Below are 12091 nucleotides of genomic sequence, written 5' to 3' on the forward strand. Positions count from 1 at the left end.
TAAAAGTCCCCTTTTATAAATTCTCATTTACTCCGGGCTCTTCATGCTTAATTTCACGTTTCTAGGTTCCATATTATATAAAAATCCAAAAAGTACCTTTTGAAGAACGCAAAAGTACCAAAAGTCCCCTTTTATAGGTTCTCACTTAATCCATCCTCTACATACTTAATTTCATGTTTCTAGGTTCAATATTATAGGAAATTCAAAAAGTACCTTTTGAAGAACGAAAAAGTACCAAAAATGCCCCTTTTATAGATTCTCATTTACTCCGGGCTCTACATGCTTAATTTTATTTCTCTAGGTTAAATTTTATAGAAAACTCAAAAAGTACCTTTTGTAGAACGAAAAAGTACCAAAAAGTCCCCTTTTATAGATTCTCATTTACTCCGGGCTCTACATGCTTAATTTCATGTTTCTAGGTTAAATTTAATAGAAAACTCAAAAAGTACCAGTCGAAGTACGAAAAAGTACCAAAAAGTCCCCTTTTATAGATTCTCATTTACTCCGGGCTCTACATGCTTAATTTCATGCTTCTAGGTTTAATTTTAAAGAAAACTCAAAAAAATACCTGTGTAGAACGAAAAAGTACCGAAAAGTCCCTTTATTATTAATTTCATGTTTCGATTTCAATATCAAAGAAAACTCAAAAAGTACCAGATGAAGAATGAAAAAGTACCAAAAAATATCACTTGGTACCGTGGTTCCAAATAACACCTCATTAGCATATTCAGTGTTTCTAAATCTAAAAATTTTATCTAAATTGGATCATTTGTGTTTGAATAAAATCAAATTTCCCGTTTTTACCCCTTTTGGTACTTTTTTTTCTACCCATTAACGAAATAAAAATTCTATTCCAAAATGTTGCAACATCGTAGTAGGAGCCCGTTATTATGTATTTATATGTATAAGTTAATAAACCAAAATCAATGTTTTATGAAAAAAGTTCCAAAAATAGGTACAATTTTCACCCCTTAAACATCCGAATAACCAAAAAGTACTAAATTTATATTATTATTTTTTCGTCAAGTTATGAAGGAGTCAAAAATATTGTTTGAATGTTCACTGGTTTAAAAGATACATGGGGTGCAAAAAAAGTACCAAAATACAGTTTTTACCCGTTTATTCCCTAAAGGGGCCGAAATTGAAAAAAGTACCAGACACCTGTCCGCTTATTTTTTAAATGAACGACGATAAGCTTTAAACTATTTTTGTATCTTTTCTAGTTTAGGAGATATGAGGTTACCGAATTTACCCGCTTTTACCCTTTTTTACCCCCTAAACATTCGAATTTCCAAAAATCCCGTCTTAGTGGATCTATTTGGTGGAAGACCAACCCCCTGTCCAAATTTCAGCTCTTTAGCTTTAACCGTTTAGGCTGTGCGATGATGAATCAGTCAGTCAGTCAGTCAGTAACGTTAGAATTTTATATATATAGATTAAGTTTCAGGTGAAGATATCTCGGATTCAGCGCAGCTCAATCCTTTAAAAAAGTATACTTTGATCCCTGGTTTAAAAATTTGTTGGCCTGTGCTCTTTAAAGAATACATTTGAGAATGATTTTAAACAATATTATTCGTTTTTCTAGATAATATGCTTTTTGAGTTATGACACTATTGCTGTAAATATGCATTTAATTTTAAATCTACTAACAATCAAATGATAGATTCAAGATGCACCTCAAGGTTATTTGTATATATGTATTTTTATTTTCATTTTCATAGTATTGTTGTTTTAAATTGTTTTGGGCGTTGTATGTATGTATATTAGACAAATCAGAGTTTCGAATGAATCTGAGTCTGGCCTCAGAAAACATACATTCATATTATGTTTTCTAGATATCTTGTCCTAAAATTATAAAATATGTCATAACATCGAAAGTTCATTCTGTAAAAGCCATTCGTGATATCTCACGTGCAGAAACAGGCAACAAAGTCTTTGGACTGACAAGATAACCTATCAAAAAGCCATCTGGATAATACTCCATAATACAAATATTTGTTGTTTCTACTAAAACAACAAATTTGCCAAAAGAAATTCAGTTTAATTAATTTTATTTAACTTTTAAAAGTAAACTTTTTATTGGAGCACCCTTTATATTCACAGGTCTGGAAATTCCCGAATATATTTGAGATGAATATATAAATATCTCTAGAAAAGAACAATAAATACGAGTAAAATTCTCTATAATGTTTTTGCAATTTACGTTTCGATTTTGTTTTTGTCATTCTAACAACTTGTTTCAAATACCAGTTTTTATAATACTGTATGTGTGTGTGTGCATAATAAAACACAACAACAAACATTTACTGGTAAATAATATTTATTTTTTCGTATATTTTATTAAATCTTTAAACGTAAAAAATATATTTAAAGAAAAAACAGTGTTTACTGCCAATATTGATTTTGTCATTTTTCAATTCTTTGTAGTTCTTTGTTTTTATTGTTTTCAACTTTTAGCAGCGTTTGAATTTAACGAATTAAATCAAGTTTATTGGCATCAACTTCAGTTGAGACAGCTGCATTTTTGAAATATTTTTATGACTAATAAAAATTACCACTTTATAACATGTGTATAGTGCTGACTTATAAATACATTGTTGTACTACAGAAGAATCTGAAACTGAAAATGATTATGAATAAATGTGTGATGTGGTTAAACTAAATACATGAGAGGAAACAATCGGATTTCATATTACCATAACATTATGCATGCTGCACACTGTGCTGGTGGCTGTTTGGTTGGTTGGTTGGTTGGTTGGTGGTGGCTCAAGGTTAAATAATCTACAGAGCATTAGTTACCATCATAAAAACACACAATATTAAAGACAAAACACCCAAGTACTTTTGTACAAACTCTTAATTGTATCTTTGAAATCGTTCGTTCGTTCGTTAGTTAGTTCGCTTGTTAGCAATGAATGAATGTGTTAAAATATTTTTCTTAAATATTGTCAGTTCTTCAAGTGTGGTATGTTGAAATAATTGTTGTTATTTTTTTATTATTATTATTGTTAAGACAACATCTACACCGTAATTAAATAATTTATTTCATTAAAGATGCTTTTAGAGATGAGTTTATTATTAATAAATTTATTCTTTATGAATTTTCTACTACTAAGTACTTATTTGAATAGATTTGAAGTTTAATATTAATTATTCGTACGGAATGTAGAATGTTAGTATGTGGGTAAATACTCACGATTAGGTAAATATGGTACTGCTTACTTTTGTACCTGTAATTAGAAAGAAAAATTGATATATTAATATTGGCAGCAAATTTAAATTTTAAGATAAGATTCCATAATTAAATGGAATTTATTATAAGTAATTAAAACATAAAGAGCGAAAATATGCCTCCGATTTCCTATTGATCAAAATTAGAAAAAATTTATAAACGTTAAAAAATACTTTTATTATTTTAAAAAGTATAGAGAACCACTGTCCGGATTTGATGCACATACACCCTCCTTTAAAGCCAACTGACTAACTTTAGAAAACCACATTAGGTAATTTATGTCATTAGTAACTCCAATGAAATATTGGTCCTCTACTTACATCATAGCAACAGTTCCCAAATGGAAATCGGTAAGAACATCTCACAGGGCCCGCTGAGAGGTTCAAAATATAGAAATCAAACGCTTGCAAATAAACAAAACTAGATTTTTTACAATAAGATTTTCTTCTAAACTTCTAGAACTACCACTATGTAATTAGAGCAATCCTAAGTTATGCTTCAATCATCTGGTGTACTTCTCTGGAAAAAAGTGTAAATCAAACTACTACAGGTAGTTCAGCGTACATGCTGCTTGGGTATAAGTGGAGGCATGAGCACTACGTCAACCAAGGCTCTGGAAACAATGCTAGATATTCCACCCATTGAAACATATATAAGATATGAGGCGGCGAACTGGCCAAAAGCGGTTATAGGACACGTCATCAATGTATACTGGACACATTGAAAGGCTATACACAATCATCGGACAAAATATGTCGGAAACTTTGAAACGGTGATCCGAGATAGAATGTCTTAGTCAAGCGAAACTTTAGAGCAAATACCAATAGGAATCCGTTGCTACACGGATGGTTCTAAATTGGGAGACAAAGTGGGCTTGGGTTTTTTATATTGAAGACCCAGATATAGAAATATACCACCGTTTACCTAATCACAACACTAGCTTTCAGTCCGAGCAATAACGGAATGCGTAAATTGGATTAGATTAAAGGTCTTAACTTATTTACTGACGGCCAGAAGGCAATTAGGGTGATGTCTGATGATAAAGTTAAATCTAAAACCGTATTGGATTGTAAAAAAGCTCTAACCGAATACTGTCCCAGGGGTAAGGTTCACATCATATGGGTACCAGGCCACTCGGGAGTAGTCGGCAATGAAAGAGCGAATGTAATAGCTTTAAAGGGAAGGGAACTCGAGGTAGTTAACCTGACGAACGCAAAACCATTTGACGCAACGAGAGCAGAATTAAAATTATGGGTGAGAGAAACCCATAATGCCTCTTGGAATAATGAAACTATGTGTAGAACCACAAAGATCCTATGGGGTGACCCTAACATTATTCCATAATGCCTCTTGGAATAATGAAACTATGTGTAGAACCACAAAGATCCTATGGGGTGACCCTAACGAGAGCAGGACGAGAAGCCTCCTCAAAATGAACAAGTCTGAGGTTAGTATAATGGTACGTATTCTGAGTGGACACACAGGATTAGGGGCACACCTATACAAAATTGTCGGGACTGACCCACCGAGCAGCTGGGTACTTACTCAGCTCATACTACTGCAATAACAAATTAAAAAAAAGCCTCTTAACACTTAGGACATAAATAAATATTGTTCGTTACCTTAGGCAATGAATTCATGAGAATAGGAACGTTCTCACAGTCTTAAAATTAGCGCAGTTTTTGCAATTGGAAACCCTCCGTAAGAATTTTCGAACGTACTTGAGGTCCGTAAAGCAAAAAACGATGAAAACCGCTGCATATTTAACCATCATCTAATTTCAAGGCCCCGAAAATGATACTTCAAATTCTTGATAAAATCTAAAGACTGGTCTAAATTCATATGAAGCCGTCATTTATAGAAATTTCATATTGTCTCTACCATTGTGACAAATAAAAATATTGTAGATCCAAGAAGTTCAGGGTTCTTATATAATTCTAATTCTTGTTGGTAGTATGTTAAACTTGGGGGTGAGTTCAATTCCACCAGAATCTCTAGTATAGTCTCTCAAAATAAGGGAATGGCAATTCTAAAGGTATCACAATGGGCCACAAGTCCTCCGAATGAACTCGGTAAATAGCGAACAACCCAGGTAACCTAACCTCTTTTCTGCTTCACTACAACGGGCGTATAATCATAGACTCATTTTATATAAATCGTGCTGAATTAGATGTTATTAAAACAGCTTTTCGATTTTTTACTTAATATTTAATACTCATCAGGAACATTTATGAGTGCCAAAAATTTTGACCTAAACCCACAAACATACAAAAAAAAAAAAAACATTTCATGTTAAATTGAAACTTGTAGAAAGAATTTTAAATAACTTTACCAAATTATGTATATATTGCTGCTTTATGCTACTTTAACATGTATTCATTAAATTTAATTAAAAATTTTTGTTCAAATTATAGCTAGTTAACGCCCAAAATTCAATAAGCTTTTAGCCAAAAATTATTGCTAAACATCATGAACAAGCAAGATTCCAGCAAGAAAACAGCAAAAAATAAGTACTTTTTCTGCCAAATTAAAAACTGTGAGTATTAAAAACAACAACTTTAAGTATTTAATCATTAAACGTAAATTAGAAAAAAAAAACAAAATCAAAAATCCATTAACTAATATAAATTTTAAACTCATTACCAACAATAAGCTCTTATTTTGTTTTATTTTCAAAAAAAAAAATGAAGAAATCAATTAATTTTCATTGAAATTATTAAAAACAACAACGAAATAACAATCTTAATGAAAAAAGTTATTCAAATATTTTCTACTCGTATAAATACTTAATATTATTAGTATTTTTTATTTATACAAATTTAAGGTCATTTAAATTTAAAGGTAAAATTAAGATTTTTTTCAAAACGCTCGACAGCATCTATTACAGGTTGATATAAAAATATATTTCAAGTTTATTTACATACATTGAATTTGTTTATTAATATTGTAGTTTTTTTTTCTAAAATTATTGTATAATTTTACATGCATCTACATATTTTTGTCTACAGACGGAGACACAAACATATGGAGTAATAGATACACATTTAGATACTTTTGTTTATGTAGTTTTTTATCTTTCTTGTTTTTATTTTTATTTTTATTAAACTTGATCATAGACATTTGAGAGAGTGGTTTTTTAAATTTAAATTCAATATTACATTAACAAGTTGATGGTGTTGTTGTTATTGTTATTGTTGTGGTTGTTGTATACCTTCTAAATTTTATTTTAAAACCATAACAAACTGTACAGAGACAACCAACCTATCAACCAACTAACCAAACAACCTACCAGCTAGCCATCCATCCAGCCACTTAGTCAGACAGATATATGGACAGACAGATAGACAGATAAACGTACCGGAATGATGGCAAAGTATTTTGAAATTTAATATTTAATGTTTATTTTAATATAATAAATAAATATTATAATCAGGTGTGTGTGCACGTGTGTATGTGTGTTTGTGTAACTGTTTGTCTTTATAAATTAATTAATTTTAATTTTAATAAATGAAAATACATAAAAACATGTTGTAATCGTTAATTAAATTTAAACTAAATCTCATAAATGCAAAAACACAAAAACATTCCTGTTATGGTAATAATGAATAGAAAACAAAAGACTTAAGACACATACATAACTGCAGGCATGCTTGTGCTTGTGTTTGTATGCAAAATATAAAGAATTTTACGATGAATCAGACAAAGTATTACTCCTCAAATTCTTTTCTTATTGTTTCATAAGATGTGAAATATACTTCCGTAAGAATCAAATCGTCGAAGTATTGTTGGTAAATCTTATAAAGTAATATATTCTGGGTCCTTATTAGAGGACTTAGGTATGTCCATCCATCTGTCTGCTGTATATGTATCCATCTGTCTATTGAAAGTACGATAGATGGCAAATGGGAAAAGGTAGAGGGATGAAATTCCAAAAACATTCCTTATTGTTTGGTTGATGCTGAAAATTGTTAGTCCTCGATGTCCCACATATAAGTGGCTCTCGGGATTACAGATTAAACAGCCATAAATATGTTTATTATGCAGCATATCAAAAATTTGTTTTATGGTTCCCAAAAGTCATACCATAAAGTATGATGAATATCGGACCTCATTTGACCCTAATTCTTATAACGTTGATAACTGGCTAAAAAATCCGAGTATAGCATTGAAATTCGACATAAACATGTTTTATAGAAATCAAAAACGTTCATAATGATCGGTTTATTATTTAAAATTCTAAGGATTTCTGCCCACAACTGAGGGCAGAAAAGGCCCTCTTCCGGAAATCAACATGATGTTCATGGTTAGGTTAATAGGATGATATATACTACACCAAATCCAAAGAAATGCACCTATTCCATTATCGAGCCAGTTGTGCGTTCCTTTCACTAAATGTATTATCCTTCAATGTTCAAAAACTCAGTTTCCTGGACGTAATTCTTAAGAATTTTCCAATCAGTGTTCGTGAGGAATGTTATATCCGGAATAATATCACTCCCAAGATATTTGGATCTAATTTCGACGAATGCCTGACAGTGGCAAAGAAAATGCTCCAGAGTTTCACTGTCCTCTCTTGCTGCTCTCATTGGTTCTACCCACCGTTTCATTATTCCAAGAGGCCTTCTGGGATTCTTTCACCCATATTTTTAATTCAGCCTTCGTTGCGCCGAATGGTTCGTCAGGTTAACTACCTCGAGCTTCCTTCCTTTTAAAGTTAATTAATATATTCGCCCTTTCGTTGCCGACTACTCTCGAGTACCCATATAATGTAAACCTTACCACTGGGAGAGTATTCTGTTAAAGCTTTCTTACAATCCAATACGGTCTTAGATTTAACTTTTGCCTTCTGACTGTCGGTAAATATGTTAACCTCTGTTTATATTATACGTTTGTGCTGATGTTTGTAACACACAAAAATATTGGTCCACCTTTAAGTATACCGATCGACTCAGAATCACATTTTGAGTCGATTAAGACATGTCCGTCCGTCCGTCTGTCCGGCTGGCTGTCCATGTAAACCTTGTGCGCAAGGTACAGGCCGCAATTTTCAAGATAATTTGATGAAATTTGGACCAAGCATTTTTTTTGGCACAAGGACGAAGCCATACAACCGTACCTCCCGATTTGGGCTTTTTATGCCATAATTACGTCAAATATGCTATTATCTCTCTAGAAATTGGCACAAATATGTTTTATATAAGTATAAATGACACCGCAGATTTTCGTAATGATCGGCCCTTATTTGACTCTAGACCCCATACAAACCCCCCTTCAAAATAAGTCTTAAACGTCTAAAATTGACTTGTAACCATTTGTATCGCAATGAAACTCAACATAATTAACTATTATTTAAAAATATATCCTGTTCCCAAATTTAATGAGCATGGCCCATGTTTGACCTATACTCCTATATAAAGCCTCATTTAGAAAATTTGTTTTTTATCAATAAATTGCTTAAATACTTTGGAATTAAGGTAAAATTCAACATAAAAGTTTCTATGTGAAAAATAAAAATTTTTTAAATATACTCATGGTGTAGGGTATTATATGGTCGGCCATGCCCGACTATACTTTCCTACTTGTTTTACAATATTTCAGTTTCTGGGTTTTCAATATAGAACCTCAGCATCGCTTAGTTTATTTAAATTTAGAGAACTTAGAGCCATCCGTGTAACAACGGATTCCTACACCAACTCATTTGCAACGCTCAGTCCTACAATCACTCCTCTGTGGAGTATCTATTAACTCGGCAACAGCACCAAACTTATCCCGTCTTATAGACTTATTTTAACCAACATTCTCTTCTCGTAAATTTGGGTTTAAACGTGCAGCCTGCAGGGACCTTTCTAATAACCGGGACAGAACAAAGTCCGAAACTCTGCCCTGTGGGCTACCGTACACCGTGATACCAGATTGTGTGTTTCTCTTTTTAGATCCCATACCAAAACATTCCTAAGAAAGACCGAAGATACATTTGATCATCATCAGCAACTCTTTTCTCTGGGATTGCAATAACACCAAGATGGGCGAAGATTGATCATGTTAACAGTAATCGGGGGAACGTGGATGTACTAATAACTATTAACTAATGAATACAATCCGACATGATTAATGCTTTGTATTGTTGTCGAATTAATATTTGTTTAAGGCAATATACATTTGTACGTATATACGTATTTTATGAATAATTTTTTTAAATAAAATACACCTTACACATAATTTAGAGTCAATGTAACTCTAAATTCCTGCTTAATAATAGGCCAAATAATATTGATTAAAATTTCTATAACAGTTTCTGTGCATGTAACTTAAGTCTTTTGTTTTTTTCAATGATTTTAAATAGAAATTCAAAACACATTTATTGCGATTACTTAAAAATACCATTTGAAATTATCACAACACGTCAATGTCAAATGCAGTCGTATCTTAAATATCAAACAGCAATTTTTAGGCTAATTTATAAATTTACATGCCAAACAGCACTTGAAAATTAAAAAAAAAAAATATTTGAAAAATAATATTACATAAAATCAATAATAGTAATGACAAAATTTCAATTGCAAATGCAGAAATTACACACATTTTTTCCAAATCAAAAGGAATATTTTACGAATTTTAACCATTTAAAATCAATAACAAAAATAAACCACAAATATTAAATGATAAGTACAAACTTAAAAGACATTTGGTTTTTTGTTTTTTTTTCTGTTGTTATGCAAAATTATTTAAAATTTATTATAAATATTTAAGTAATAAATTATTAGAAATAATATAAGTAACACAACAAAATATATATATTAATTTAGCCATAAATAATCTTAAACAATGACATCATTTATCTACTTTTTATTTTTATAGAAATTTAAAATAGAGAAAATATTCTATTCTATTTACAGAGAAATAGAAACAAATAAAGAAATAAAATGAATATTTAAATCAAACATTATTTCGAAAACGTTTTCTCTCATCTTTCTATCCGATTAAGAACGAATAATAGCGGTATAATCTCCAATAACAAACATATTTAGAAAATATATTCAGAACATATTGCAAACATAAAAGTTGTTTTGAAAGTAAAATATTATTTGGTTATAGATATTTTTTCAAACATCTTTAATAAATCTTTAACAATTCATAAATATAAAATATAAATATTTATAAATAACGCCAACATTTCAAAAAAAGGAACTACGTAATTTACAATATTACTTTAACAAATTGTTAACTTTGAAAATAGCAACAATAATAATAATAATATAAAAAACGTTTATAAAATTTACATCTTCAAATCGTATAATTATAAAGAAAGAAAAAAACTGAATATACAAATATTTTTAATCTATACTTCTCTTCTTTGTTGAATGTACATCTTTATGAATAATTTACAATTCAAAATCTTAAATACCTGTTGTACAGTAGACCGATTAAACAATTAATTAATTATAAATATTTGTTCAAGACATCGAATATCAATTAACGATTGTTTTTTCAAATAAAATACAAAAAAAATGTAAATACTGATGCTGACCAGTTTGATTGTGAAATTATTTAAGCGGATTATTATTTTAATGAATTAATTTTTAAGTTCTATTGCGTTGAAATTTTTGACAATCTGCTAAAAATTCAATGTTCTTTAATTTATTATTTTCATATTGTAAATTTATAACAAAAGTCTTCTTCTATCATAACCGATATCTTATTAATGGTATCAAAACCTTTATTTCGAGTTTTATCACAACATTGGTGATAATATGAGATCAAATCAAACCTAATTTTGGGGTTGCGATTGCCTATAAGGCCTTAAAGGTAATGTATAGTTACAAATGTCAATTCTCAAACTGTTGATGTTGCCAATATTCTTAGTTCATACTAACACCACTTGTAGTTAGTATGAATCCTTCGATTCTACTTTACTGTTTATATGAACTGAACTTTCATGCTAATATCTAGCTAGTCTTAGCCAATAAGTCCTAATTAGCGGACGAGAGAATTGATCTCTTCGAAATCATAGTTTACCAACGAGAGCTCAATTATAAATCACATCGGATTTCATTCGTGGCTTTATACCCAATAGTCGGCTGAAAGTCAGAGCATCTATTTCGCCGAACTGTCCTCAGCAGTTTGAAGCAAAGGCCAGAAAGCGACCTAATTGCTTCCGGGAAATATAAAACTATGTAGAAAAATAAATTTCAAGACAAGCTGATTGTTTAAGAACCTAAACGGACATCATAGTTGATTTTGGGTTATAATTTATAAACATTAACCCCCATTAACACCAACTCTGGTTATCGTTTAACCGGTAGATATTCTGCCGGTGAAAATAATTATTGTATGAAAACTGTCAATTTAACCTTACGATAAAATATAACCAGACATTGAGATAATGGGGGTTAATCGAACTTATGAAGAATTTTATACTGATCGAAAATTTAATAAATTTGTAAGAAATATTTTGATTGTTATGTACAGTATCAATGACGATCAAAATGTTCGTTTTAATGGATATTCATATTTCATGATTTTAAACTGTTTCGAAACGCTGAAAAGGTAATGGTAACTCTATTTATGTTTATTTCGGTAACAAAAACTGTATTTTAGCGGTAAAATTTAATGCATTTAGATATTATCCCAGCAAAAACCAGGCAATGACTTGTACTTGCTCAACAACTTACTTCTCAATGACAACTACATACCGTCTGCATCACTTTATTTTCGGATTTGTCATTTTGTTTGTACATTTTATTTGATTACGAGTTAAGAATTGTGTTTACAAAAACAAATTTGTGCGCAATAAAATAGCTAAGCAGTGGTGCAGAGAGTAGAACATTTGACTATCAAACCGAAGTTCCTAGTCCCAAA

General features: G+C 30.6%; 1 protein-coding gene across 2 annotated transcripts in view; it reads right to left on the bottom strand.

Moving 5' to 3' along the window:
* The window catches only part of LOC119616302, a 110272-nt gene that overhangs the window by 91097 nt on the left and 7084 nt on the right, over positions 1-12091 (bottom strand). For both annotated transcript variants that reach the window (XM_037972653.1, XM_037972661.1), the window contains exon 2: positions 3197-3230. The gene's annotated coding sequence lies outside the window, so the exon portion shown is untranslated. The remainder of the gene's footprint in view (positions 1-3196; positions 3231-12091) is intronic.

The sequence above is a fragment of the Lucilia sericata genome, unplaced genomic scaffold (genome assembly GCF_015586225.1).
Source record: "Lucilia sericata isolate MDLA Ls3-8-SP2 unplaced genomic scaffold, ASM1558622v1 Contig000002F_arrow, whole genome shotgun sequence".
NCBI classification, from domain to species: domain Eukaryota; kingdom Metazoa; phylum Arthropoda; class Insecta; order Diptera; family Calliphoridae; genus Lucilia; species Lucilia sericata.